At 39.6% G+C, this 25,536-nt stretch overlaps 1 long non-coding RNA gene across 2 annotated transcripts in view; it reads left to right on the forward strand.

Annotated features, from left to right (window-relative positions):
* The window catches only part of LOC142149888 (uncharacterized), a 101,328-nt gene extending 76,801 nt beyond the window's left edge, over positions 1–24,527 (forward strand). The window contains exons 4-9 of one of the 2 annotated variants that reach the window (XR_012690902.1): positions 9,198–9,402; positions 13,019–13,194; positions 17,446–17,537; positions 18,258–18,346; positions 23,813–23,938; positions 24,234–24,527. This is a non-coding gene — a long non-coding RNA (uncharacterized LOC142149888). Of the gene's footprint in view, positions 1–9,197; positions 9,403–13,018; positions 13,195–17,445; positions 17,538–18,257; positions 18,347–23,812 lie in introns of both variants that reach the window. The other variant, XR_012690901.1, reaches the window with a different exon arrangement.
* Positions 24,528–25,536: the final 1,009 nt, after the last annotated feature.

Genomic DNA, 25,536 nt, shown 5'->3' on the forward strand with positions numbered 1-25,536 from the left:
GAAGACAGTTCCCTAATCAACTGGAGATTATCTGTCCCTTGAACAAAAATAGGGGTAAATAAGTGCAATGAAAAATGGGCAGAGTAGTACCTTGGACAATAAGCACTATTAAGTGCTAAAGTTGAGGGGAGGAATGGTCCCAACATCGTGAGGTAGTTCAAATCCAAGCCCCTAACTCAAATAGTCTATAATACTGGCAACTGACTTTAGGTGTGGTGCAGAGCAATATATGGCAGGTTACTCCTGCTTGCAGTAGACACTGAGTTATTCTGGAAAGCCTAGATAGTTTTCCAGTAACTCACCTCTCTGAATAGCAAAATACATGAGTGTTAGCAACTGGAACCTGGAACAATGGGAAGGAGACACGACAATCTGCAGACAATTGAAACAACTCTGGACTCTTTGTTCCTCTGGGCTGTACCTGGAGCACTTCTGTTCCACTTTGTTTACTCTTTGGTAATGACAGACCGCCTTTGGAAACTGGCAGTCCCCTCTGTTACTCTGGCAAGTATCTCCAGTAATCTGACGCTCTTGCTGATAGATTGGCGGCTTTTTCCAAGACTGGTAGCCCTCTCTGTAAGGTTAGCAGTTCTCTCTGTCAAATCTACAGCTTTCTCTGTGAGGCTTGAACCTTCCTCTCTGGCAGGCTCAGTGGTTGTGACCGCTCTACATTCCATGTTTCTGCAGCTCCTCAATATGGTGACAGACCCAGCAATGACTTCTTCTGAGGACACTCTACTGCACTTCTTCCCCTTCTTTTTTTGGATGCCAAACTCCATTCATTTGTTGGGCTATGTTGTCATTTCTATAGTCCTCACTTCTCTGGCATGCCTAGTAGTACTTTCAAGGCCCTCTCCAACTCCACTGCTCCCTACATCTCCAACCTTATCTCCATTCACGCTCCATCCCGCCCTCTTCGTTCGGCTAACGACCGCCGCCTCTCTTCCCCCCTGGTTAGCTCCTCCCATGCTCTCATCCAAGACTTCTCCCGCGGTGCCCCCTCCACTGGAACCAGCTCCCCCGCTCCATCAGAACTTCCCCTAACTTGTCCAGCTTCAAACGGGCCTTAAAAACCCACCTCTTCCTTAAAGCCCTTCCATCCCCCACCCATTGACCTCCTCCCAGTCTCCCCCTACCCCCCTCCCTCTCCTGTCCCCCTCCTACTTCCCTCCTTTTCATTCTCTTCTCCCCCCTCCCCCCCTCTCCGTCTCTGCCTCCGTTCTCCCCATTCCCTCCTCCTACCATTGTGTCTTTGTCCGTCCTACCCTCCCCTTAGATTGTACGCTCCTCCGAGCAGGGCCTCCTCTCCTTCTGTTCTCCACCACCTTAACTCTGCTCTCCAGCTCCTTGTCTCCTCCGTGAGGTCCTCCGGCCCCTGTCTCTACCCCGCTGGGGGCGCTCACCTCTAATCTAGCTGTTCATTGAGCTTCTGAGTTACTGTGATTTCTGTTAACTGTACTGTGCTGTCTCACCCTGTATCGTGTTTCTGTCTGTCACTGTACGGCGCTACGGATACCTAGTGGCGCCCTACAAATAAAAATTAATAATAATAATAATAATAATAATAATAGTGTAATCTTTGCCACCCAAGGACCCCTACTGTCGATCTCTCCTCCTTTCCTGACACACAAATCACAGGACATGGTTCTCCTATACAGGGGAGCTATGGGTCAGGGGGTTACACTAATAATCTCATTTGTTTCCCTTTTTGCATGAATAGACTCATTCAGTCTGCATTTCCCTATACCAACATAAGACTGTGTTCCTTGAATTATCGTGTACACCAGGTATAATCAGACAAATGCATGCTTTATCCATCCTGTGTAATGTACTATTATCATCCACAATTGAATTGATTCTTGTGTATACTTTATTTAGTGTTGAATAGAAAGAACAATATTTCTCCCATAGCTGTACTCCAAGCATATCATACACATTCTCATACAGAAATAAATAATCTAATAGAGAGTCCTAGTCCTAGTGGAAGGAGGTGAATGGTTAATACAAGTATCAATGACTATATTGAACTGGCCACATATGATCACTGCTAACTCCTTTAACCTTATCAACCTTCTTTAGTACCTTCCTGATTTTATGTATATATCAGAACATAATAGGTAATTAATATATATTGGATATTCTTTAGCATACATACTAAAATAATATACCTACCATATTGGTCAATAAGAGAATGCTGTATTTGGTCTGTCACTGACTTTAATAACTCCCCTTTCACCATATTATGAGAAACATAGTAAATAACAGGATGATGTTTGTGAACCTTGACAAATGTGTTCTGAGCTTTGAAATGTGTATCTTGGGTCTATATAATATCACCCCTCAATGCTTTCATCGCTCTCCAGAATAGGAACCTCTTTGGAGGACTGTTTAACCCTTTAGCATTGACGGATATTCAGCACAATACCATCGTAACTCAGGTGGAAAGAAAATCTGCTTCAATATTTTCTAGTACCTTGGGCTCTACCCTACAAGCAAAATCGATATGCGAAGTAATAACCTGGATTGTCAAACATGGTGTATTGCCAATCTAGACATAACATGAAAATACCAAACACACAGTGGAGTTTCCCCACACTCCCCAAAGCTGTTGAATTACACCAGGTGGAGCATTACCGCTTCTGAAATAAACCTCTGCTACAAAATAACAGGAATTACCTGGTAAAAGTAATGCAATCATAGCTTTGATAAATGCAATTAAAGTGGGCTAGTTGGTTTGCTCTAAAACGCACATGCATTAATGAGGCATGAGCTTCTAAAGGGGTTTTGTAAATGTATCAAAAATAGATTTTGTTGATTTGAACAAAATGGTCACATATAACTTATGAGCAATACTCACTAATATTTATTCTACAATATACATAGTCCTCTTTAGTTTACTGTAGCTAAGAGGCTCCTCTTTACCTTCTAACGTAGCCTTACAATGTCTAACAGAGATAACTATCACAAGTAATGCACACACAGTTCTATCACTTTTGCTTTAACTTTGCAAACACATAGTATAGAAATACATTTGGAAGTCTGGCAGATAGGTAGAGTTATGCAATTTCTGCCATGAGCAAAACATTGAATACACATTGTTAACAAGGGCTACAGAACCCCCAATGACACTTTATGCAAAAAAGAAGTAAAAGGGAAGACCATCATCATCATCATCAACACTTATTTATAGCAAAAAAAGCAGGAGAGTGCTAAGCTTAGATGAAATATAAAAAATTGAATACATTATATTAATATATATAAAAACGTGAAACATCAATGGCATTACTCATGGAGTTGGATCAATGTAAACTTCAGGTGCAGCACTATATATTATAAATATTTTAGACATTGTATATAACATGGTCTAGATTATTGCATTGATGGTCACAAAACTTCAAAACGCTACTGTTCAGAGAATAATAATAATATATGATCACCACTGGTTTAAGGTACTGTATATAAAGTTCTCCTAGACTGAAGAGACACGTTTCTCACAGCTGTGTGTGAATAGACTTCCCAATGATTGAAAACATAGCATAGTGCGCATAGAGTAGATACTGCAAGTTGTTAAGATAATACTAATCCTTTTTTGCTATTGCTTGGTTGCTACAGGTAGCAGAGCCTGTTTGTGAGAGCTATAGCTGAGATTAGCACTGTTTATCATTGTTAAGGTGTATAGCGCCATGTATATTGTTTTCTTGTTATTTATTTATACAGCACCAGCATATTCCGTAGCGCTTTACAATTGGGAACAAACAGTAATAAAACAATACTGGGTAATACATACAGAGAGGTAAGAGGGCTCGCAAGCTTACAATCAATGGTACCAGATATATAATGACACCCAACATATTGAATTAAAATCAGAGTCTCTCACTGTCTCCTCTGTATCTCTGTATCGCCTACTTTCTCCTTCTTCTCTTTTTCCCCCCTTTTTACAGCCCCTTCTTCTTCTCAGTCACTAACAGACTGGGCTGGGTTGTTACCATAGCAACTATTCTGAGTCCCTTCTCTTCCCACAAACACCTAACTCGCTCCCTAGATTACCCCAGCATGTGTTTCTTCTTTCTCCTACTCCTCTCCAATCCCCCCTTGCTGAAAGTCTCTCCTTCTTTTCCCTCTAGCAGGCTGGGGTGTGTAGTCAGCACAGCAACCAGCCTAATTCACTGGGGTGCGTAGTTCCTTAAAATGCCACTAGGGGGGCGTTACATATAAAAGGTAAAGTTGGCTATTTGTTGTGGCTATAGCTATTTTTTGTCTCTTAGTCTCTGACTGATTGGCCAACCCTGCATTAGGGGATGGTTCGATCGTTGGTGGTAAAGTCAGCTGTAATAATTGCAAATTGCAAGTGATGGTTCTAGAGTGGAGAGAATTGACTATTTTAGGCTTAGGCCAGGGATTAATCTACAACATAGTGGTAAAGTCTGTTTTACTTCTAAACCAAACATAGAGTCCTCAAGGAACATGCCATAAAACACTCTGTATAATGTGCGTTGCTATATAATTTTTTTTTAGATACTCACAGACCTTCCTTTCTGGAGTTTTTGTATAATAAACAGAGACGAACTCTGGGCCATCTACCCAACCAGATAAATTTGGAGAGCTACTTTTGCACGTTTTTAAATAGTTTAGGGTGCACTCATATAGGCAGGGTCTGAAAGAGATAAAGACATTTTAGCAGAATGGGCATTTTAATAGCTGCCATTGTACCAATCCAAAATATAAATTGTTTGTCACATTTCCTGAAGTCGCTTTTAATTAGCCAAATAGAATTTAAGTACTCTCTGGTCTAGTAACACCGAGGTATTTTATTTTATGGCAATTTTATTTTATACCGATGAAACTTAAAGTTATTTTGAAGAGACTGCTGTGTCTCTTTAGGGATAATTGAGAGCTAGGGCCTCCGTTTGTCTGTATTGATTTTAAAATTGAAAATCTCACCATATATTTGTAATTCTTGTAGGCAATAAGCAATTTTAAAATTATTGCAATACATTGTTTACATGTTTTAGACAATAGTCAATTTGAATTCTAAATTGTCCTTTTTTTCAAAGAAAAATAGAACTTTTATATATCATACATGTATTATTTTTGAACATTATGGGGAAGAGGAAGACAATTGCAGCTGGCAATCCTTCTGTCACTTGCTATATATCTATATAATAAAAGCCTAGTGGCGTGTGTTAGCCTGTGTGTGTGTGAAAAAAAAAACCAAGCTGCAGCGCCACCTGCTGGGCGGAGTTATACACTGACCTACTAAATTCTAAGTGTGTGTGGGAAAAAAAACTCAGAAAGGGCTGAAATTAGGTATACTAAGATGTTTTTAATTTGTTAATTTAATTTGTTAATTGTTAAAAGTGTTTATAAAGATTTAAAAAAAATATATATATATTTCTTGAAGGAGAAGTGACAGTTGGGAGTGGTTGGTGGTTGCCGGGGGTGACAGTTGGGAGTGGTTGGTGGTTGCCGGGGGTGATAGTTGGGAGCAGTTGGTGGTTGCCGGGGGTGACAGAGCGAGAGGAGTGTGATACTCAGGACCGCTGAGAGAGATCCCTGTGTCTGGATAGACATCTGGATAGATGTGGCGATAAAGATGAAGGAGGAGGTGATGGAGAAAAATGATGAGGTGGTGACATGTGGACAAAACCACGTTAAAAAAGGGCGCTTGCGTCGGGAAGTAACACTCTTCCCCTGAGGAGGCCTGGGCTAGGCCCAAATGCATGACAAGAACCTTTTTAACAACTTAAGTAGCTTGATTTGACTAGAATGCATGAGTATCATGCACGGGTTAACTTGTATGTTTATATATATATATATATATATATATATATATATATATATATATATATATATATAATATATATAGGAACCAGCTCTGTGGGTGCTGCAGCAGCCACTACCTGAACATTTCAGTCACTTGGGAGGGAGGATAATGTGAGCACCCGCTATCATTTAGCCCATCTAATGTATTAGTGGGCCCTGGGCATAGATCACACTATTGGACCTCTGTGTCCATTAGAACACAATGTGTGGCATGAGCACACTTCTGGTCAAACACACTTGATTAGCTTCTTGCTTTTTTATTTAGCTTTAGGGGCATATTCAATTGTTCGATTTTCCCGTGGTGTTAAAAGTATTACCATTGTTACGGTAATACTAAGCCGGATTTCAGCTCGAAGCTCCCTGAGCTGCGAGCAGAAAGCCGGCGTTAAAGGTACCGTAATAAAGTGCACTATTATCGTAATAACGGTAATAGTGCGCAAGTCACGTTACTTTTGCAAGTAATGCCCTTAGGGGCATATTCAATTGTAGGCGTTTTCTGCCGCGGAAATAGTATTACCGTTATTACGGTAATGCTAAGCCGGATTTCAGCTCGCAGCTCCCTGAACCACGAGCTGATATCCAACGTGAAATGTACCATAATAACGGTATTTACGCGCACTATTACCGTAATGACGGTAATAGTGCGCGCCGCATTACTTTAGGCAGTAACGCCAACAATTGAATATGACCCTTAATGTCAGAATGGCCAAGTACTTGACGACATAAAAATACCATACCCTTTCTTAAGACCTGATGCTAAAACTAACAGAGACCAGCTCTCTAGACACCGGCCGACTTATTCAGCAGCCCTAGCTTGATAGGCAAGTGATACTCCCACATTCCATTTTAAAAGGAGTTCTCATCAGCTGCTATGTTTGATTGCTCTCACTGCAGACACATCCTTTCAACCTGCTGTATCTGTTGGAAATGACACAGCTTGTAAGTTAAATCAGAATTATTTTGTTAAACATATGTCATCCACCTGTTTATCTTTAAGCTAGGTGCACTGCGGTACAAATGTGTTTCCAGCCTTTCTCTGTAGATTGGCAGTTAAATACCTATCTTCTCTTTTTGGAAACCTTTGGCAAACACCTCCCTTTGTCACAAATGGTTAACATGAAACTGTATTCCATAATTAGCATTATGAAGTTTGCTCAAGAGAGCAGTACATTAAACAAAATCATGTTACCTTTAAATTTCAAAATTATACTGTGTGATGGTTAATTCAATTTTTAATACATGTGGAAGCAAAATCATAACTCTCTTAGGACTTCAGCTTGGATTAAGGTTTGGATTAAAGGTTGAATCAATTCCAAGCAACGTGCGGCAGAGCGCCCCGAAATGGTTTGTGACGGCATTCCGCGGTGATGCTACATTGCAGATTTTTCTTTGCACCCCTAGAACATTGTGTCAGTGTGTACAAGCATCACTTTCACTCTTAAGATTGAAGATCTGTTTCTGAACACACTTCAGGCTGAACATAACACAAACTTGTAGCAAGTGCCCATATCTATGCAACTTAAGAGGAAATCAAAGCTGTCTTGTGTGTAGTGTTTTAATTACATTTATTTATGTTTGCATATAAAAGCACTTTCCTGTATGAAATGAAATGGGTTTTATATACATATTATATTTCTGTAATGTATAGTTTAAGTTTTTTATACATATTTAAATGGCAAACAGTTTTGTCCTGAATTCTCAATTAATTCAACTGCAAATTCATTCAGCCAATTTATCTAAATTGATTCAACACACAATTAAAATATGGGCAGAAATTCAGTTGAATCATGATTCTAAGAAATCGATTTGCTGGATGAGTCACATGGGTATATTATATGAAGGTTATATAACGCGTACATCACAGCAATTAATGTAGCTTTAGAATCATCACATTTATTACAGCAAGCACAATATACTTGATGAGTCACTTGTGCTTTTTAGGTGTAATGTTTATAATGTGTGTAGTTACATGATGAAAGTTACATTTGCAAATGTACTTAGCTCAATTATATGCATTGTTACAACGTATTTCCTAAGCAGCACTTACAGCCATATCATGTAAATATCACAGAGAAAATAAATGTATCACTTCTGTTGGTTATGCAAATCATCAGTAAACAATAATTGCTAGCCTCCTTTTTATTGTGAAATTCACACTGGAAATCAGCAATGGTAACAGCACTCTTTCACATTGGAATTGTAGTTACTAAACGTATCAAGATATATGAAACAAGACAGTATCATTCATTCTTCCGTTATTTATTGTGCATATTGTCAGGTTGCATTCAATTATGCATCTGTTATCTATATAAAGTTGCTATGCACTAGCCCTGAGGGTCATTTAAAAAACGTAAGACTTAGATGGAGCAGTGCATCTATAAATGCATCTACTTCTATGGGTCAAGTCCTGGACTGTAACTGTGCTACATCTACGCATCTGATGTGCATGATAATTGTAATTCAGAGGTTTGGATCCCAAGCGCAGATCTTACACACCTGGATATGTAACTACCAATCTTGCTGTGGTATCACTTTAGCTTTCCCCTATCATCTATTTATACTTATCTTTTTTTTATCTTGCACAAATACTGCGAGTTTTACACTCATTCTATTCCCTATAGCTCTTGACAGTAAGTAGACCTATGGAGCTTCAAGCAGGCTCTAAAAAATACCCAACTCTTCGTCAAAGCCTATCAGCTGTCCTTCTAACTCACCCCTACTCCATTGTCTCACCCTCTCTGGTTCACCCTCATTCGTTTGCCCCTGCCTTCAGATTGTACGCTCTCATGAGCAGTGCCCTCGTCCCTCGAGTCTTCCTTCCTCCACTTTTGTTACCACCAGCATGCCTATGCCTTCCCTCCCCTTCTCAATCTCGTACTCTGATCCTGTTTGCTGCGCCCATTATAGCGAGTACTAGCTAAGTTATTTCTATTTTACTCCCTCTTAATTCCCCCTCTTGCCATGCCCTATAATTTTGGGAAGACTATCTCCCCTCGCCTCCTCACTGCTTGTTACTTATTCTGTCCATATTGCAGTGATGTGCCTTTATTATCATTGCACTCTTTTGCCCTGTTCTTCCATGCTAAGTCTTACTGAATTTTCTCTGTACAGCGCTGTGCACCATTTGTGGCGCATATAAATAAAGGATAATAATAATAATTGACTGCTTTTATATTGACTGTCTATGCATTATACTGGCAGAGGACTTGTGTCTCCATGGCACAATATGCTTAGTTTAAATTTTATGAAAACTTCTTTTAGCCATTTTCAGGATCTTGAGTAAAGTAAGTATCATCACACCTGTTTATATGTTTTAAGGAACACCTATGAACTTCCTAGCCATGAGCAATATATACTTTTTCTGCTTTATGCAGGATCATGCCCAGTTCAAAACTGACTGCGTTCCTCACACCCCAAGAAGATGGTTTTGAACTCTGATCTTCCTCTTTTCTCAAGAGCTACATCTCCTGCACTTCATTCATCTCTCCAACACCCATTACTGCATTCACTGGCATATACAGTCCTGCTGTCTGCCCTGCTGGTGTCTGTTCTTCAGTCTACAACTTTTTAGTATGCCATGTGAGTTGTTCTACTAATTGCATCCATGCATTTATATTCCTGCTTATTTGTATCCATTTTAATGCTTGTTGTTCTCATATGTCTGTATGATATCTGTGATGCCATATAAATAAATTAAGATGATGATGACAAAACAGATAGGTGCAAGGTACATAAATCGAATTGATACTTAAGATAAGTTCACTGTGGGCTTTGCAAATTACGTTTTAAATAATACTCCTATCACATCTCTCCTTTTCTCCATGACATTTTCCTATTCTATGGACAATCGCAACAACATAAGTCTGTTGAAATCTAACCTATTCCCATTTTCCTGTCATGGAAAAATACAAATATAAATGGCAAGTGAGGAACAATAAAAGTAATAATGTTTGTGAAGGAAAGGAGATATAAGGTGAATAGAAGAAATTACCTGCGGAAAATATATTACAGCAATTCTTTAAGAAGCGTAATGACAGTAATGAATATCACGGTTTATAAATACCATTATAAATACCAAGCGGGTGCCATAAGCAGCTAATGGGATTTCTCGCTCTGCAATTATACAAAGCGATATCCTGGCCAAAATTCCTCAGCACAGGCAGTAAAGCAAAATGACACTGGACAGGATCAAACTGGAACAGCCTCTACGGATAACAAGATTGTGATTACAGCCATCTTCATTTCCTCTTTATTAATTGAAAAATCTTTGGGACATGTGGCTGGGAGAGGCAGAAAAGATGGATGCATTAAATGATTGTTTCCAGAACTGCTGTGTCATTGACCCATTCTCGCGGATGACTGTGTACACTGATATCTTAACAAGAAAATCTGGGAATGGAAATGTAGACAATTAATGGGTGCACGTCTGACTGTGGTAACCTCTGATATATGACTGGAGGCTTAATATACCAGATGGGATTCGTTCATTCTGTTCCCTAACAGCATGTCTGTGATTGCACTGACAATGGTGCTAGGACAGAGGATTGTGGTATTGTGTGCGGACATTCTATTATAGCTGATAACATGTTGTTAAATTGAGCAGGAAACAGTTAAACCAATCAAGCTCTTTTTTTAGTTTTAACAAATGTTACATGGGGAACAGAGGTCAGGTACTGATAACCTTTATTCTTATAATGTATTCCGAATTGTTTGGAAAACATGGGCCCTAAGCTGATTTATTTTCTTAGGAGCATGTAGTTCAATTCATTTGATAAAACCAACGTTTTACAGGTTGTTGTACATGTCCCCCTGGGACAAGTTAGCTCCTTTTTCATATCTATCAAAGAACAGCTGTTTGTTGTACAGTTGCTGAAATAGATGTGTAATCCATGATTGTCCAATACAAGTACAACTACTTTCAAACAACCTCATTAACTCTCAAAAACTACAAACATTACAATAACATTAATATAACTGGGGAGGAGAGAGTAAGTAAGGTGTAAGGTGCAAAGTTTTAACCCTTTAATTGTGAGAATCAGTGGCACTAACCATATATTTATGTGTGTCATTAAATGAGATATATTTATATTTATGTGTGTCCATAAATGAGAAATATTTTCAGTATTATTATTATACATATATTTGTAGAGCATCATAATGCTCTGCAGTCCCAGACACTATCGAAAGGAGAGTGTACATTAAACATGACACAAAGCCATATTCGGTAGATGAATAGAAGTGGACAGAAAGTAGGGAGGGCCCTGCTCATGAGAACTTACAGTATAGTGGACAGGGGGCAAAGCTGGAGGATGGATGACTAGAGTAGGGGTTGGAGCAGCAAGTAGTGCTCAGTGTGAGCTGTGTCTGATGGAGTGTGGCAGTCTATGTTAAAGAGATGGGCCTTGAGGGAGTGTTTAAGGCTTTGGAAGTTGGAAATGTGTTGGATCAGACGTGGTAGGTAGTTCCATAGTGCCAAGGGAGAAATGTTGGAAGCATGAGTGAGATAAGGTGAAGCGCAGGTCAGAAGTAGATCATAACGTTGAGTATGAAGAGATGAAGTCAGATATATAATCGAGGGAGGGGTTGTTGAGGGCATTGTAGGTGAAAGTAAGTAATTGGAAGTGATTTGGGGGGAAATGGGAAGCCAGTGTAGGTAGTGACAGAGTGGTGAGATAGATGTGAAACGGCGAGAGAGGAAGAATAGTCGCACAGCGGTATTTGAACTGTGCTGAAGGTGGGTTAGAGGAATGACAGGAGAAGGTTGCAACATTTGAGGTGGGAGATGATTAGATAGTGGACATGGGTTTTTATTGCATCTAGTTGAGAAAAGGGCAGTCTGGCAATGTTGCTAAGGTGGAGGTGACAGGACTGCAAGAGAAATTGGATGTGAGGATGGAAAGAGAGGGCAGAGCCGAGGGTGGCATCAGGGCAGGAGAGAGAGTGTAGTGTCACTGATGGCCAGGGAGATTGAGTGGTTGTTGAATCTGGAACGGATGAAGATAATGAGTTCTGTTTCAGGCATATTGGGACTCCTGTAAAGAACAAATATGCACATTTACCTTTATTTACGCATATATTCAGTTGGATGCATCGCAAGTTGCGTCCAACAGTACAACACTAGCATTTTACCAGGTGTGCACCAGGAGTAGCGAGTGTAACTACTCAATGCAGCCGCTCAGCTCATTTTCCTTTCTCGCCGTTCCTCTTCTGTCTCCCCCCTTTACCAATCCCTCCACTGGCTCCCCATCCCCTACAGAATCGTGTTCAAGCTCCTCACTCTTACTTTCAAGGCCCTCTCCAACTCCAATGCTCCCTACATCTCCAACCTTATCTCCATTCACGCTCCATCCCGCCCTCTACGTTCGGCTAACGACCGCCGCCTCTCTTCCCCCCTGGTTACCTCCTCCCATGCTCGCATCCAAGACTTTTCCCGCGCTGCCCCCCTCCACTGGAATCAGCTCCCCTACTCCATCAGAACTTTCCCCAACTTGTCCAGCTTCAAATGGGCCTTAAAAACCCACCTCTTCCCTAAAGCCCTTCAGTCCCCCACCCATTGACCTCCTCTCAGTCTCCCCCTACCCCCCTCCCTCTCCTGTCCCCCTCCTACTTCCCTCCTTTTCATTCTCCTCTCCCCCCACTCTCCGTCTCTGCCTCCGTTCTCCCCATGCCCTCCTCCTACCATTGTGTCTCTGTCCGTCCTACCCTCCCCTTAGATTGTACGCTCCTCCGAGCAGGGCCTCCTCTCCTTCTGTTCTCCACCACTTTAACTCTGCTCTCCAGCTCCTTGTCTCCTCCGTGAGGACCTCCGGCCCCTGTCTCTACCCCGCTGGGGGCTCTCACCTCTAATCTAGCTGTTCATTGAGCTTCTGAGTTACTGTGCTTTCTGTTAACTGTACTGTGCTGTCTCACCCTGTATCGTGTTTCTGTCTGTCCCTGTACGGTGCTACGGATACCTAGTGGCGCCCTATAAATAAAAATTAATAATAATAATAATAATAACTACTTATGTCCCATGATAGCATAGAAAAAATATATAGATGTGGCTGGACAGTGTTAGTAGTAAATGTGAAATCCGCATTACCCTATTTATATAGCATATTATAATGTAATAATGTCATATACACAAGAGAGACAATTGTTTAAATAATTATTAATAAATAAAAAATTTGCGTATTCCACCTAAATTTGTATTTAGATATTGCTGCTGATATTCATCATCATCATTCTGTATCATTGCACCAGTCCTCCAGCACCTGCAAGTTATACACCTCCTGGCAGGTGTACCTACGTCTGCATCTAGGTCTATGTGAATACAGCCTTACTGTACCTTGCCTATGTTTTCTGGTCCCACCTCTCCACTCATAAGGAATCGTAAGTACAAGATGCCGCAAAGTCTACATATAGTGTACGTTTTGTCGGTTGCATGCACAGTACAGAAATGCATATCCTACGGGGGGGAAAAAACAGACAAACACCCAACTCTACACGTGCACCATCCAGTGTTAAGTGGTGATGGGACATCTATGTGGAGATTGCAGAAAGAGAACTGGACATGCAGGATAGAAGAGAAGGGGAAAAGTGGGGAAGGAGATTTATATTTGGGAGTCGTTGGAATATGTGTTCCAGAGTGTGAAAGGGGAGGTAGAGAAGTTGAGAGATTTGGATGAGGGTGGAAAGGTTGTATTTTGTGGGTATAGATTGCTGAGTGGCATGGTTAGTGAGGGGTAAGTAGTGAAGGAGAAACATAGCAGGAAGTCAGGAAGTTGGAGAGAAACAATTTGGGGAGGGTGTGGTGTGGAATATTAATAGAAGTAAAGAAGGCAGATAGACCAATCAGATTCTAGGGCCTGATTCATTATAGATCTTAAATGAAGAAGCATCTTATTTCAGTCTCCTGGACAAAACCATGTTACAATTCAAGGGGTGCAAACTAGTTTTCTGTTTTGCACATTAATTTAAATACTGACTGTTTTTTCCTGTAGCACACAAATACTTCATAGCTTATTTGTACACTGAAATTTAAAGTTGATATTTGTGTGCTACATGAAAAAACAGTCAGTATTTAAATTATGTGCAAAACAGAAAACTAGTTTGTACCCCTTGCATTGTAACATGGTTTTGTCCAGGAGACTGAAATAAGATGCTTCTTCATTTAAGATCTATATTGAATCAGGCCCTAGAATCTGATTGGTTGCTATAGACAACATCTCCACTTTTTCAAACCCGCAGCTTGATGCATTTACTCACAGGACTAAGAAGCTCTGCCTTTAAGAGAGAGAAAATACTGTTAGGGAAAGAGCCCCAGAGAGTGTGCTGAGGAGACATTGTGGAGAGGATACCGTTTTTGTTGGGTGCTAAGAGAAAAGTGAGCCAAGGGGGCCCCATTATGGGACCGGTCCCATAATGGGCTACCTTGCATTTTTTTTCCCCCTTTAAACTGTTCCTAATAGACTGCTGCTCCTGGGCTAAAATTTCCCAGCCCTCCCCTGGCCAGTGCTGCTACTAAGGGTCAGACTGCTGCTGAGAGCTGAGGTGTATTTCCAACCAGAGGGCTGCAAGTGCAAAGACATTATTATTGTTCCAGCATAATAAATCCAAAGTCACTTAACTTTTTTGTGTCCTACTTTTATTGGGGACCCGGGTGTTCTCTGTTAAACTGCAGTGTCGTGACTAGAAGAAGGGATCCAGTGACTAGGTACGATCCGCACGACACTCGAACACCCACCTCTAGGAGTGTCATACTTGTCCACTGATATCAATAATTGCAATACCCAACCAAACGCAACACAGGATAGGCAGGGAGTCACATAATGGTTGAGAAAACAGTTGGTAGAGTTGCTGGTGTGGACTACTGTGAAGATACCGAGTTTTCTGGACAAATGCTACCCACTTCACACTGGCTGGCCACCCACGGGTGCCTTGCTATGCCAGTAAAGTCAACCCAGTACCTTCTAGGGTTCTCAGTCATTCAGGCAAATGAAGTTAGAAAGTAAAGCAATACATTTATTGTAATAAAAATAATCACTAGAGATGATTATGTACACACAGTAAATAAATGCCAGGCAGGTTCCCCACATCATCCGTTCCTTACCCCACTAGCTTAAGGATTTACAGTCACCTGGCTGTCCAGACTTGATGACCCATGGATTTCTCTCAGCTACATATGAAGACTCTGGTAGAGAACGAGAATTCACAACCAGACCTTGCCCCTTCCATGAATGAAATCCCAGAATGAACACCCCCCCTCCCGGAGTGCCTCCTCGTATCTGCAGTCTAATATCCACAGAGCTTTCTCCTCTCTGGCCAAACCCCCGGACCACTCCTTGTTAAACATTGGTCAGTGCTGGACTAGGGCGGGAGTTGGAGAGGGTAGTGAAGATGAGCTGTCTTTCCACGGAACCTCCCCTGCTAGATAGCCTGTCTAGAATAGTCTTCTGAGAACAATGGACACTAATTAGTTTTCCCACTCCAGTATCTTGCAACCTGATCACTATCCATAACCCCCTGGCTTCACTTTAAGGACAATCAATAACAACCTCCCTGCCACATCACCAATATACAATAAACAATATACATATTTACAGTGAGCTACAATGTCCCCTTATCCACATGTAATTAGACACTGAAGTGGTATTCTGTTGGGCTGGGGAACAAAAGCAAGGGCTATAGAAAGTACATGCTATAATCCACAATTTGTGAGAAGCGAGGGACAGACTGGCTAGGGTGATATTAATACCTCATGACACCACAGCTACTATTATTGTTTTTACTAGTCTAACAGTGTCTCAATTAAAAATGGGCGAGCTCGGTTCCCCGAGAACCGAACCTGCCCGAACTTCCGGAATCCGAGTACCGAGCCGAGTTGGCTCGGTACTCTCCCGCCTATTTGGATTCCAAAACGAGGCAAAACGTCATTGCGACGTCGTCGTATCTCGTTACTCGCGATTTTTAGAATGAATAAATAGCCGCCTGCACAGCGATCCAGCACCATTTGAGAGAGAAGAGTTAGGTCACTGGAATAGAGTAGGAAAAGAGCAGTAATAGAGCAGGAAGAGAGCAGGAAGAGAGGAGTATAGAGGAGGCATTTTTCCTAATTTACACTACAAAGTGTTTGGGGTGTCATATTCCTCCCTTCTAAAGAAACTATTATCTGCCTGCTATAATATACCAGCACTATATCTTTCTGAATTTGCACAACAAGTGTTTGGGGTGTGACATATTCCCCTGTTCTAAAAAAAGCTATTTTTCTATTCTATTTCTATTCTAAAAAGCTGCTTTGGGCATTTATATTTATCGTACAGTCTTTGCAAGCTGATTTTTTTTCTATTTAACTTATAGTGTATGGGAATAATATACACCCAAACAAAAAAGCTGCTTCTTCTATCTTCTGTCTTGGTACTCTCTGTGCCACTCCTCACTGAATGTTGGGCGTGATGACGTCAGTGCGAACGGAGCAGAGTGTAAGGAAGAGGGACGCCGGCGCCTCGATCACGTGATATGAGTATATGTTGGGTTTTGTTTTTTGTTTTTTTTAAATACCCTGATCCCCTCACCAACGAAAGGGGCTGAGCATTAAGCATATGTGTTAGTACTCACATTAGTCATATGTGTTAGTACTCACATTAGGCATATGTGTTAGTACTCACATTAGTCGTAAGAGTTAGTACTCAATGTAGAAGTAGCATTACATATATTTTAATACATTATTATGTCGTACACAAGAGAATAACAGTAATGTTTTATTACTAAAACTGTGTCACATTTACCATATAAAAAAAACACATAATGACAACACCTCCTGGGGGTATATTTACTAAACTGCAGGTTCGAAAAAGCGGAGATGTTTCCTATAGCAACCAATCAGATTCTAGTTTTCATTTATTTAGTACATTCTAAAAAACAATAGCTAGAATCTGATTGGTTGCTATAGGCAACATCTCCACTTTTTAAATCCACAGTTTGATAAATTTACCCCCAGATCTGTTGTTTATCTCTTTACATCTCTTTACATATTAATATATATATTTGCACCAGCTCTTTGACATCCATATGCCTCCTGACAGGTGTTTCTGCATATGACTCCAAGTCTAGTTGAGTCGCAATTACGTGAACACACTCTTACTGTACTTGGCCCTCTCCTTTTTCGCCTAACCAAGCGTAAGGATATAAGGAGTCGTGAGTCTCAGATACACAGAAGTCTTGATATGGATATATGTGTATGCAGTTTTTGGCACATGTGCTTTACAAAAGTACATATCTTATGTCACAAAAACAGACATACTGTAAGTCCATATATAAGTGAGCCCTAAGTATACAAATGTTTTAGAGCCAGAAAAGACTTAAATCATTGGTTAAATAACCCTAAACATATGGAAATGCAATTCCATAATAATATAGTTCAGTGAGCTTTGAGTGTGACATGTCAGTGGGGTTGGCACTAAAGAACAGGTCAAGGACATTTGAGTGTCCTTGACCTGGGTTTGCTCATTTTGAATGGTCTACAAATATTACAATTTGATCTTTTAATAGAAATTAAATATTTGTGCTCCGCCTATGAAGTGAGCACCATGTTCTCTGCTACGTGACATAATTCATCTTGCCACCTTGCCCACCTCTGTGTAGGTTCCTGTGGTCAGCACATCTTCAACTCAAAGCCGACAAGAAAGAAGAAGGTCCAATTAGGAAAACAGAATTGAGAGGGATGACGGGAAAAGGTGAGGCTGCTTTGAGGAACATAAAATGAAACAAATTAAGCCCAGAGGATGAGCTGTGTCTGGCAGGATTTGTGATTCTCCTGAGGCCTAGTGTCCATTTTCATATTGGTAAAATGTCAGATGTGAAAATGACACAGAATTTTACTTTCCAGTCATTGGGACACAGCTTAACTCTTATATGCCTACTGGCACAGCTTGTAATAGATGACATATGCAAATGATTTGCTTTATTCATTATGCGGATTACTTACAGTTCAGTACTTTTTTTCCACGAGAGGCTATGGTGCACATCTGCTAAGTGGTGCTATGCTAAAAGTCATGTTCTGGATCACATTCAATTTGATCAAATTGAATTTCTGCTTATTGGAATGACTAGATTTTCCTCATTATTTGGGCTTCTTTTGCTTGCTTTATTTAGGTTTTTTGTGTAGCAGTTACCATTTATAATGACTTTTGCTATTCCAAATTGACTCTATTTTCTTGCCATGATTTTTATTTGCACTTTGTGTTAAGTTAATAAGAATATACTAATTAATTTAAATGACAGTGTAACTGCAATGCCTACTACAAGGCAAATGTCTGCTGTGGGAGTAACTGCACAGCAAGAAGCAGCAAAAAAACAAAGGCCTGAAGACAAACTATGACTGATGACCACAGAGAATTCGAATATGAACGTCATCGCAATGCAAATATGACTGATCAGCAAATTGTCCGTTACAGAGAAAACAATTGAAGAGCAAACAGGAAAGAGGTGGTAATCACGTCAACGCCTACAAAGTCAGCGAACAAGATGCTATGCCATTCTTGATGTAGGTAACTTTGATGAAACAAATATTAATACTCATAACTGTGGTCCCATGAATAGAATTTGTGAATTTTGCTAACCATTTTGCGGCTGAGCAGCCATTTGACAAACTATTCAATCAATGCTGTCCCAAAAGTAAAGTCAAATTGGGTGCAATAAAGTTATTTAGCACTTCATGAAAAGACTTTAACTTTTACCAAAGAAGGGTCCAACATGATCTTACTCTTATTTTTTTGCATCATTTTGACGAGCTTTTAACTAGTTTAATCCCACCCTTTCAAGCACCTGCTATGAGCCTATAAATTGATTGAGCAACTTCCAGTTCTGTATTTGTCTGAGAGGCATGTTGGTGTCAGTAGTTGAGGGGGAGTCCTGGCATTGGATTCGTGTTTGCAGGCTTTTGGGGTACCTCTTGGTAAGTTAGCTCTCAATTTAAAAATACACATATGTATGGCCCAAATATATGGGACTCTCATTGTTTAGAGTTAGGACCACCCTATTAGCAAAAGCGCAGTGGAGTGGTGGGTGGCTTTAACTTACATTTGCAAATGTGTGCTACTAAGACTTATGCATTTTTATTTACAGTAGAAATAGCAGGTCTTGTTACTGGCTATAGCAGTGTCCTGGGGGATCTCTCTGTGTGTTTGTTCCTTTTAGGATAACCCCACCCTTTCAAGCACCTGCTATGAGCCTATAAATTGATTGAGCAACTTCCACTTCTGTATTAGTCTAGATACTCGCAAAGCCTTTGACACCATATCGTGGCCTTTTATGTACGCGGTCTTGGGGAACCCAAAAGAAATGCGGAGGGGGACCAGAGAGAGCTGCCCACTGTCCCATTTACTGTTTAACCTGTCATTGGACCTGATGTTGTGGGTTATTCAAAAATGGTCTATCATGCAAGGTATCCAAATAGGAACAGAACATTTTTAAAGTCACCACCTTTGAAGATGATTTTTTATTATATTTATCAAACTGTGGGACCTCCCTGAATCCCCTAGTGAAGAGAATTCAGGAGTTTGGAGTGGTTTCTAGTTTTGGGGTCAACATTGATAAATCAACAGTTTTATCTCTGGGAAGTGACAGACATAGACCGTAATGGTCAGCTGCCATCTCTTTGCAATGGGAACCAAAATGGGAACCAAAATTCATAATTTATTTAGGCATTTTACTTCTTCGCAACCTAGCCATTTTATACAAAGTCAACATAGGTCGGATCATCGAAAATAAACAGACAGAGATTAAGGGGTGGGAACATCTTAATGTCTCCATTCTGGGTAGGGTGGACCACCTGAAGATGGTGTCCTTCTCAAAATCCTTATATTCATTACAGACACTACCCCAACTTCTCACAACATCAGATGAACACCTTGTAAACTGCCTGTTTCAGACATTTATATGGAAGAAAAAACACCCCTGTATTCCCTTTGTTAAATTTCAGCAACCCTCGTTTAATATCAATTTTCCCAATGTAGTTCATTATTGTTATGCAGCACACCTGCATTTTTTACTAGACTGGATATCGCAACGCAGTGTTTATACCAACTTTACGCTATAGAGACAATTCCTCCTGTCTTTACATATTAAATCTTTTCTCCATAACCATGTTCAGGAAATCCCGCCACATATATTAGACAATCCTCTACTGTTGGCAGTAAGAAAGATTTTTCACATTCTCTGATGTAAATTCCACTTAAACCCATATAAATCTATACACCTACTTCTCATTGTTAATCTTGATTTCCAGGAAGGCATGGCGGCTCCTCTGTTCATACTGACCTTACTCAATGGTTACACCAATTTCCACACTTAAGCAACAAAATTTTATTCACAAACCAAAGCACTTCTGTTACGTTACTCCCGGCCTCCACCTATGTGGAGATTTTTCTTTATGTATTTCATAAAGGTTACATATCCCCGCACCGCAGGTTCGCAATGGGTTTATCAGATGATGATAAGTGACACAAGTGTTGGGAGGAAGGTGTAGACCTGTTTCATTGTTGGGCTGTACGATCATTCGTGGCTTCTGGATCCGTGTGGAGATTTGCTATGGCGGAACTAGGAAACTATCTTCCGATCATGCCTGAATGGGCTATACTGGGCATCCTGCCATCAAATACGGGGACTGCCAAAGGCAGTAAAAAACTATTGCTGGCAATTCCTTCTGTCACAAGAAAATGCAGTGACAAGTGACAACATGACCCTGGCCTCTACTATGAACTGCCAAAATTCATGGCATTGCATGGTGGAGCTTTGCGTAATTAAGCCCTGCCTCCACCAAGACCCAGGAGAATGCCTACTTTTTTGTGAGATAGGCAAGTATGATTTAGAGTTTGGAGGGGGTGTCCTCGCGCATTTGTAAATCACTGTGTTAAAATAAAGTTACTCAGTGTTTGAGTGCTACATCCTAATGCAGCATTATTTCCATTGCATGACATTTATCTGTCATTTTCTTTCTTCTTCATTTGTTCTTTTTATAAATGATTTGCAATTGCTTTTGTCATAAAAATAAGTATATTGTATCCTTCATGTCATTTGTTTTTTTCATTATAATCATGATTTGTTATGATGGTGCTCAAAAAAAAATTACAAAAATCCATTTAATACTAACCCCCCTTCCCCAAAAAAGGCAGGTTTGGTGCTTCTAAAACAGGATGGCAGCTTTGCTCTAAAAAGAGCTTGAACTCTTCCCGACAGCCCTGGGAAAAGAACAAGGAGTGTGCTAACAAAATAACTTATCTTAACACTTCTATAAAATAAAATCTTTGTTCTTGATTTAGCCTAATCCAATGGGAGGTACAAAATGTAGCACCCGGTCACTAGCTCTGAAAAACGCTATGTAAAGAACATAATAAGCTTCTGAACTCCATTTTGTCTCCAACCAATCACAAGTGGCCAGTATGGGTAAAAGCTTGTTATTGTCTGCTGGCAAATGGGACTCCTTGATTATTTCAAAGAGTGCAAGCTGGTTGGAAAACCTTTTTTGACTTTTTTGCCAGACTGCAGCCTTTATGTATTTGATTATAAAATACTGCATGCATAACTGAAAGTGTCATTGAGACCTCTGGATTTTAAAGTGCCCAGTCTGTGAATCCATCTAAAATATCATCTCGCCAATTGTTCACCTCTGTTGCCATCCTTTGAGAAAACAGGCTGTTGATTAATGAGCATGTATCACTAACAAACAAAAGCAAAGGTCTGGCCCTTCTGAAACAAAATACCTTTCCCCCAGAGCTTGTTATGAAATGCCTCTGTTCAAAAATTATTTTTTCCCAACTTATCACTATTGTCTATTCATAGTCTAAAAACATGCCTGATCTGTGATTAGCCATTCTTTTTTCTAAGTCTGTACTGGTTTTGCCTACATAAAAGGGATGCATTAGTGAAATAAATGAGATAAGCACATTTGCAGGTCAGCTTGCTTTGGAATGTAATATGTGCTTCAGAATCACCCATAATGAGACATCTACATGTGGAATGTTTGTCAGTACATCTCTAACAACCCAGTTTGGTCTTTGGTAGCCATATCTATTTATGTTATAAGGATTTGATAGCATGCTAGTCAAGTCAGGGATGTCTCAATTTATCTATATTATCTATATATTAGCTATCATTTTAACAGAATATTATGTAACTTAATCAATAGAATTTTCAAAATCCTTTTTTAAACATTTTGCTACTTCAGAATTATATGGAGATGAGATATGATAATTTTCCATTTTTAATGTATACCAATAAAGCGTAATGCATATTTTATCTAATATAGTATAATCATTCCAATCATTGAGTGCCCGATATACACACATTTTCTTTTCTCTTTGCTTTGTTACGTCTCAATTTATATTAGATGCTTTACAATCTATGTTATGTTTTTGAGAGATATGATAATCACCTTTTAAATACACTCTGTGAATTACAGTAGATAATGAGTTAAACACTTTCATATATGACACTTTGCTATAGCTGAACAATAACTCCCAGCACACTCTTCTAGGGCCAGATTCATTAAAGAACTTAAGTTAAGAAGTTTCTTATTTAAGTCTCCTGGACAAAACCATGTTACAATGCAAGGGGTGAAAATTAGTTTTCTGTTTTGCACAAAAGTTAAATACTGACTGTTTTTTCATGTAGCACACAATTATCAACTTTAAATTTCACTGTACAGATAAGCTATCGAGTATTTGTGTGCTACATGAAAAAAACCCCACAGTATTTAATGTATGTGCAAAATAATAAACTAATTTGCACCCCTTGCATTGTAACATGGTTTTGTCTTAAATAATAAACTTCTTAATTTAAGTTCCTTAATGAATCAGGCCCCTATTTTTTTTATCTGCACCCACTAGATAAGGACAATGTTAAGTTGTGGAGTGGATATAAAAGTAATAACCACATGTACTTTTTGCTTGTAATTATTTACCTCTTGTGTCTTTATTTTTAAACTGTTCATTTTCAAAATGACAATAAACATATGGAAAACAAAGTAACCAAGTGTTCTACAATCGTAACAGAAACAAATATAGCATAGAACATTAATTCAGAGTAGAACGACACTTTGGCAACATGTCATTACAAGAAATTTTGTATATAAATGGAAAATGAAAAACAAGGACCGAAAGGGAAAAATAACAATAAAAGGGGGAGGGGAATGGAGGACAGGAAGAGAGCAGAGTGCCTGTGAGAAGACAGTCAAAACCAAGTAAAGAAATGAAAAAGGACCGAATGGGCACCAATAAAACAGCAATGGGCAAACAGACAATGGTTATGAGCATATCCACTAGGGCGTGTGGAGTGCGGTTAGGATAGCAGGGGCACGAGATTGGTACATGCCACTGGTGTAGGAGTAAGAGGAGGAGAGGGAGAATGAAACTAAAACCAAGGTTCCCAAGACTTTGGTCCTTAAGGGCCTTTCTCAGTTTTAAAGTCTTTGTTATTACACCCCTAATAGATGAGGTATTATCATCATCACCATTTATTTATATAGCACCACTAATTCCGCAGCGCAGTACAGAGAACTCACTCACATCAGTCCCTGCCCCATTGGAGCTTACAGTCTAAATTTCCTAACATACACACACACACACACACACACACACACACACACACACAGAGAGACTAAGGTCAATTTAATAACAGCCAATTAACCTACCAGTATGTTTTTGTAATGTGGGAGGAAACCGGAGCATCCGGAGGAAACCGACGCAAACACGGGGAGAACATACAAACTTCACACAGATAAGGCCATGGTCGGGAATTGAACTCATGACTCCAGTGCTGTGAGGCTGAAGTGCTAACCACTTAGTCAACCGTGCTATACTCTTAGGTGTACTATATATAGTATAATGTTTAGGAACATTATGTGGAAATCAGGACAGAGACAGTCTGAAACTCATACAGGAGTTGTATTGTTTCTTTATATTTAATGTTATAACCCCTTAATGTAATATTATTTCTATAAATGTCATTCTAGAGAAAGCAGAATTGGACTTGTGCATGATCCCGATCGCCAGATCTCAGCCAAATGGGATGGACCATGCCCTGTTTTGTTTGTTTCATGGCTCTGTGATCTCTACCAACTGCTTCTAGATGTGATAAGGTTTGTACAGAAGATGAGGCTTTTTTGTACTTATAACCTTCTTTGAGTAACATATTTTGTATCACTAAATACAGAAGTACTAAATAATTATGCTTCACTGTGATTCTTTGAGATTGATCAAATCATGTAAAATAGACCATGGTATGAGAAAGTATTTTTTTTTATTTTTCTTTAAAAAACATGTTACCAAAGGGAACCCCTATTTGCTTTCCTCCTCCCACAAAAGAAAAAGCAATATATAATCCTCTTAGTTTAAGATTTAATGACAATTTTTTTTCCAACAAAACTGTTACAGCACAAAGACATGAAAATGGGATGTGGACTTGAATCCTGGGTTCTGGACTTGTCGGATTGTGCCATTGTTTATTGACTAAAGTGTCCCCAGACGTGATAGTGTCACGGGCTGTTAACAGGTGGCCCTCATAACCTTCTCTTTTCCCCTGCTTCCCTGACGCCCAGATCCTTCATACTTCCTGCTTTGTTGTCAGATTTGTTTTTTATAGCTTGTAACACTTGTTATAAATGTCTGCTGATATGTTATTACAGATAGGCATCTCTTTATTGGATTAAATGTATTGTTTTAACTTATCACTGAGATAAAGTGCAATGTGTGGCCCATTTGAAGGTTTTAGAGACGTCCAATGTGACCCCCCAAGTGGCTGCCTATCACTGACACAGATGCTAGTCCAGAGCAAATTCTGTCAGACCAGCTTGGAACCATATGATTCAAGATCGTTCCACTCGGTTGGCTGCTCAGCAGGACAGAGCGAGTCAGGTTCTTGTTAAACCCCTTTCTCAGGTTCAACCAACAATGCATTTACCTGAATATTTCTCTGGAGAGATATTCAAGGCATTTAAAGAAAGCTTCATTTTATATTCTTAATTTGTTTTCCTCCACTTTTGGTCTGGAACCACAATATCCAGCATTGGCATTAGTTGGGGCCTTTTCTGAAGCCCTTGGTGTACATTCATGGTCCAGATATATCCATGCTTCCTCTGGGAATTATCTATGAAATCTTAAAAAGGTCATAGATCAATCAATCAATTAAGCTCAGAATTTTGTTGGTGGTCAGTAGATACAAATGGGATTATGTTGCATTGAAGTATCAATTTAGCTTAGACTTGTCAGAATCCATTAAGGACACCTTTACACATTTTTCACTAGAGACTGAATTATTATTATCATTATTCATTTATTTTATTATTATTATTATGTTATATTGTGCCAAAATACTTTGTAGCACTTTACAATTGGGAAAAAAAAAATCACAGTAATAAAACAAGACTAATAACTTAATAATAAATTAACTAATAAAGATTAATGAAAACCCTGCTCACAAACGTATAATCTGCATGAATTCATGAATCTGGCTATTAAAAATTAATTGTTTTATGATAGAGCGTCAAATGTGACTCTCTACTATTTTACCACCATTCATGCCCAACTCTGTAAGAACTAGAGATGGTCACTGACCCCCGTGTTTTGGTTTTGGATTCGGTTTTGGATCTGGATTACAGTCGTGTTTTGGTTTTGGTTTTGCAAAACCGCCATTGCGTGTTTTGGTTTTGGTTTTGTTTGGTTTTGTTTTGCTATTTTG

Source organism: Mixophyes fleayi, chromosome 4 (genome assembly GCF_038048845.1).
Source record: "Mixophyes fleayi isolate aMixFle1 chromosome 4, aMixFle1.hap1, whole genome shotgun sequence".
In the NCBI taxonomy this organism is placed as follows: domain Eukaryota; kingdom Metazoa; phylum Chordata; class Amphibia; order Anura; family Limnodynastidae; genus Mixophyes; species Mixophyes fleayi.